This window comes from Sander lucioperca, chromosome 1, assembly GCF_008315115.2.
Source record: "Sander lucioperca isolate FBNREF2018 chromosome 1, SLUC_FBN_1.2, whole genome shotgun sequence".
Classification (NCBI taxonomy): domain Eukaryota; kingdom Metazoa; phylum Chordata; class Actinopteri; order Perciformes; family Percidae; genus Sander; species Sander lucioperca.
In genome coordinates, this window is record NC_050173.1 from 7,607,792 (window position 1) to 7,612,845 (window position 5,054).

A 5,054-nucleotide genomic window follows, 5' to 3' on the forward strand; every position below is an offset into this window, starting at 1 on the left:
CAGTTTTTGTACCTTCTGGCCCAGATAGTCTCAGCAGTCTACTTCATCTTAGGTCAGCACATGCAGCGATCTCCTCCGGAGCCAAAGGTCTTCATCGCGCCACCACCAATAATCAACCTGAATATGAGGCTTGGTCTTCTTCTCGTAACCGCAGCGGAACATGGATAAATATTAATATACTAAAGTGGGGCGCCAATAACTCAAAGACCTTCAGACCCTATACACTTTAAACTCCCACTGCATAAAAGAGAAATTACATTAAATGAAAGTACTGAGGTCCTGATCAACAGAGATCACAACAAGAGCGCCCAAATAATATCTTGGCATCAAAAACTGTTCTCGGATTAGAGGTCAGTGGTTCTTGGCAGCGTCACCAATCAGACGCTCCCCCTCGCTGGTGAAGCAACATATAGGGTAATAATACGTACCCTGGTCATTGGCGATAATCCCACACGGCACTCTTGAACACTCCGACACTACAGGAACAACATATTAGAAATTAATCAAAAAGCAAACAATTTCTGATTTAAAAAAAAAAAAAAAAAAAAAGTTTCATCACAGCATTGTTTAAAAACAATTTTTTCCCCCCTTACCATGAGTAGGTGGTCACCGGTCGAATTCCACACAGTCCCCACAACTCTCCCTCTTGTCGTCGTCTCGGCAAACACTTTGCCAGCCACCAGCATTACAACCCACAACGCTCTCTGTTCTGTTTGAATCAGATCTGCAAATAATCTTGCGAGAAGGAAAAACAATGTTTTAAAAAAAAAAAAAAAAAAAAATTGCCTTTGCTTCATGACTTAGGCTCTCACCCTCCCACGTCATTAGCTACCAGCTAATGGTAGTGCGGATGTCATTACGGATCAGACCCATGAATTGAAAGCGTGGCCTTTATCAAGAAAACACCACGAAAAATATCAAACGTATAACCTTAAGAGATATGTAAAATGGGAGAGCACCATGCCTCTTCCGAATGTTAACAATGACTGATAATTTTTCCATCAGCCGGGTAACGTTCTAGCTAACGACATGCGAGGGAAAGTACTTTGCCAAACGAGCGCTTAAGTAGCTACGTCTGTTTGCATAAACAATCCAAAATGATCTCTGCCATCGATTTAAGAAGTTATGGTAAAATTATATCACATCGTTAAACGTTTAGATTAGCTGTGCTTCATCATATCGAACCAACATGAGGTCCACGTTGTAGAAACTCTACATAATATGCAGCGTTTGTCGCATTATCTATATGTACAACAATGTTATACATGACTTACCTGAATCGCAAACGTAGTATTGTCAATACGTAATCGGCCTGCGTCTGCCTCGAAGCTGGAACTGACCATTACAGCAAGCGTGTGCTCTCGCTTTTCAGTCGGCTATTCTTGCTTCGTGTTAATGATGTTGAATGAACGGTGGTTCTCTCCATATATAAGCGTCACTTCTTCCTCCGTCGTGGAGGCCCGCGATTGGCTGAGCAGCCTGCTCGTGTGGAACGCGCTGATTGGCTTTCGTCCAGCACGCTGTCCGCGGGCTGATTTCGCAGACAGTGGGTCGAGGCGATTCAGTCACGACTTTTGCTTACTATGCCGATGCTTATTGGCTGTCTGATCAAGTGCATTTCTGGTAAACACATGTTGAGCATGACACGCACTCTAAGACTAAGGAGGGTGTATTGTCACATTTTTACCATTGGAGGTAGTGCTGCTGTCGTTCCGCATGTATAGACTGATCATTAATCTATTCTCAGGGTGCTGTCTGGTTCAAGATGTGGGACTGTGTGTGGATACGGTGTTGGTATGAGTAGTAATGATGACTCAGTATGATTGTGAAATGTGCAAAACATGTGTATGCAAGAGTCACACGTTGTTACATCAGGATGAACCTGGGATGGTCTGGCGGACTGCTTCATCACGTGAATGTTAGACATCCACCATTGACAAGGCAGCAGCATGCACTAAGTGGGCACGATCCAGCCTTAGTCTCTGCAGTGATCACATAGTGGTCATCACAGAGCGTACATATCTCATCACTAGGTTTAGCAGGTTGACGGCCGACATCCACAGCCACTATCTAAATAGTGTCAATCATAGGTAACTAGTGCTAAAGACACACTTCAGTCTATCTCATCCCTTTCAAATGTAGTGCTTACCCAGGCCACAGTATGACTGTCAATATGGATAATATTTAGGAAAGACGTACTTGTAACTATAGATATCATGTGGATGGTGTCATTATAATGTTCTACCATGGCTCTGTGTATTTTCAACCAAAACACAGCCCTCTGTGATGTAGCAGCAGCCTATGTCATAGCAGTAAGTACTGGCATGTCAGCGCGTTAAATATGAGAAACACAGAGTAAAAACAGTATACCAGACTGCCATGGGTGAGATTAATTCATCTTCTGTTTCAAACCCAAATCAGCTAGTTCAAGAATTTGTAGAAGAATCAGTTGGATTGATCGTATCGCAGTGATCTTCTTATTCGGTACTGACTCAAGATACAACTACACTCGACATTCCTGAAATAGTAGAATTGTTTTGTTTGTTAGGAAAAAAACTAAAAAAGGATATCTGTTAAAACAATGGGGTTGTCTTTCTGTAACCTGATTACACACCACACATATTTTTCATTAATACACGACATGAATATATGGGCAGACGCGACATATAGCATATAGAACATCTACTACGGAAGATCATGATAAATAATATTTGTGTGTAACCTGAGATTTTTGTGTGTTGTAATCGTGTCTTAGAGGGGCTGCTTACTCTTGAGGCTACTTAGGCTGTTGATGTGTCCTGGTCCGTGAGTCCTTTTACCCATGTCTCTCTTCATAGTTCCTCGCATAGTTACGTAGACTCATGTGCTGTTGGTGTAATGACTGGACGAAAGTATAATGAGCGTCCTCAGAGGCGACTGTGAGCACCAAATAGCCTTTCCTGCTGCAAAGACTCATCCTTTTAAAAGCTGAAAGACTCATGAAGAGTGGAAAGAACGTGAGTTTTTGACTGGCCTACTGTAGACATGTATGTGAGAGAGTGTCCAGCTGTAGAGCGACAGTTATCTTGGGTGTTGTGAGGACAATCCATACAGTTCTAGTCTAGTGTACTTGTTGATATCACGAGATATGAAATCTACTGTAGCTTATCCAACCATCGGCTTCGGACATAGATAAAAGACTACTTTTTTATAACTGGAATTATAGTATTTTCTTTATTAAATGCAAAAACTACAGCCTTTGTTGTCATTACACATAGTAAGACTGGTATGTTTACTGCATCACTCTTTACGCACCTCACAGCTACAGTCAGGTCTAAAAGTCTGACAATATTGGGCTAAGGGGAGCAGAGTAAGGAACATAGGCCTAATGGAACGTGGAAGGTGGTACAAGCCAGAAGCTCTTCGTACCGAGTATATAGAAGGACAGACTGATGGCAGGTAGGTATACACCTTACAATATAAGGATGTCACTAACTGCACCACCTCTCATCTCCTTCAAAACGACAGACGCAGACAAATCACCGGAGACGCGCGTTGATGCCATAGCCAGAGCGGTGCCTTAGCTCGGTTGCGCTCAGTCCCCTGCAGTGCCCGCAGACTACGCGCGTTAGTGATGTGATACACCAGACATTAAGAGCTGATGATGCCGTGGTTCGATTGGTCCGTGTGACTAGCAGCTAGGCAGCGATGCGACCAGACCAGAGCAGGCAATAAAATCGCTGTCCGGCTAGCCATATAGGTAAATTATTTCACAACTGTACCTCAGCTAAAGATCACATGGGGAGTCCGTGGGTGGTGCATGACTTTGCTCGGTTATCGTCTAGGCTCTGCGTGACTTACATCTAGTGCGCATGTGCTCAGATGGTGTTCTCGAGTCGTTTGTTATGTACATTTCCTTACGAGACGCACGTGGGTGCCGTTGTCATTACACGTCGTCCGACCTCTGCGCTTGTCGCTGCTCGTCTCTCTCTCAGGTCCTCTGATGCTTCATATGCGCATGGGATGAGATCGGTGCTTCTCGCCTCTACTGATAGCATTAATCTTTCCCGATCTATGTAGACTATATTAGGTATATCGTCAGAGACAGGTTTATAGCATCCTACGGCGTTTAGTCAGCAGTGAGTTAACTAGTGGCTCTTTCTTAGATATCTGCTTAAGATGTGGTTAGGATATTAGCCGAATCTTAGGGTTACGTTAGCAATCTGCTAACTAATGAATAGTTTTGCTAAGTGTGTGCCTACAGCTCGGCAGCTTTCGGTCTTGTCTGCAGATGAGAATTTTGCTCAATTAGTTAAGGGAAATCGCTCAAAAACAGCATTTTTCAAAACAAACGCCAGAGCTAGCATTGTGCACAATTAGAGGGATAGAATGACGGGGACTGTTTTGGACAGCGACACCCCTCTTCACTGTCTGCTGGTGTGCTTTGGAAGGGTGTTAGCTAGTCAGAAAGATGGCACTATCAGCTGTGAAATGTTAGCTCAGGAAAGGAACGTCAGACCATTGATGCATACAATTCTCGCTGGAAGAGTGGTCCATGGTTATAACACTTAGCATTTCGCGGATTCAACCCCAGTATCCTTAGAATTGGCAGCCAATTTACATGTAGTTCCCATATGATTCCCCCCTGGTCCCCCTCGCAAGCTGTCACTAGACATCATGCATAAAAACCCGCAAGCCAGGGAAAAGGGTTTTTACCTCGCTTGGGTAAACTACACATAGATGAACATAGCTTGCCGCAAGTTATTAACTACTCCTTTTGTTTGAACAGCAAGTTGTGAACAAGCAATCAGAGGGACAGCAATAACTTGTGAGGAAATGGATATGCATTTCAGTGTAACTTACCGTCTGAAAACCGATCTTTTAGATAGATGGGAGCAGTAATCCTGATTATTCAATCCTAATTCAAGTTAGCTGAGAAAGACCTTCCAGGGTATAGGAATGCTGAGTTATGCGGCAAAATGTCTCTAGATGGTTGAAAGTTGGGGGCAAACGCAGAGTGTAATTTTTCTTTCTGGCCCAGTTGAAAAATTGGTGGCTTGTGGCCCCATAGTAAA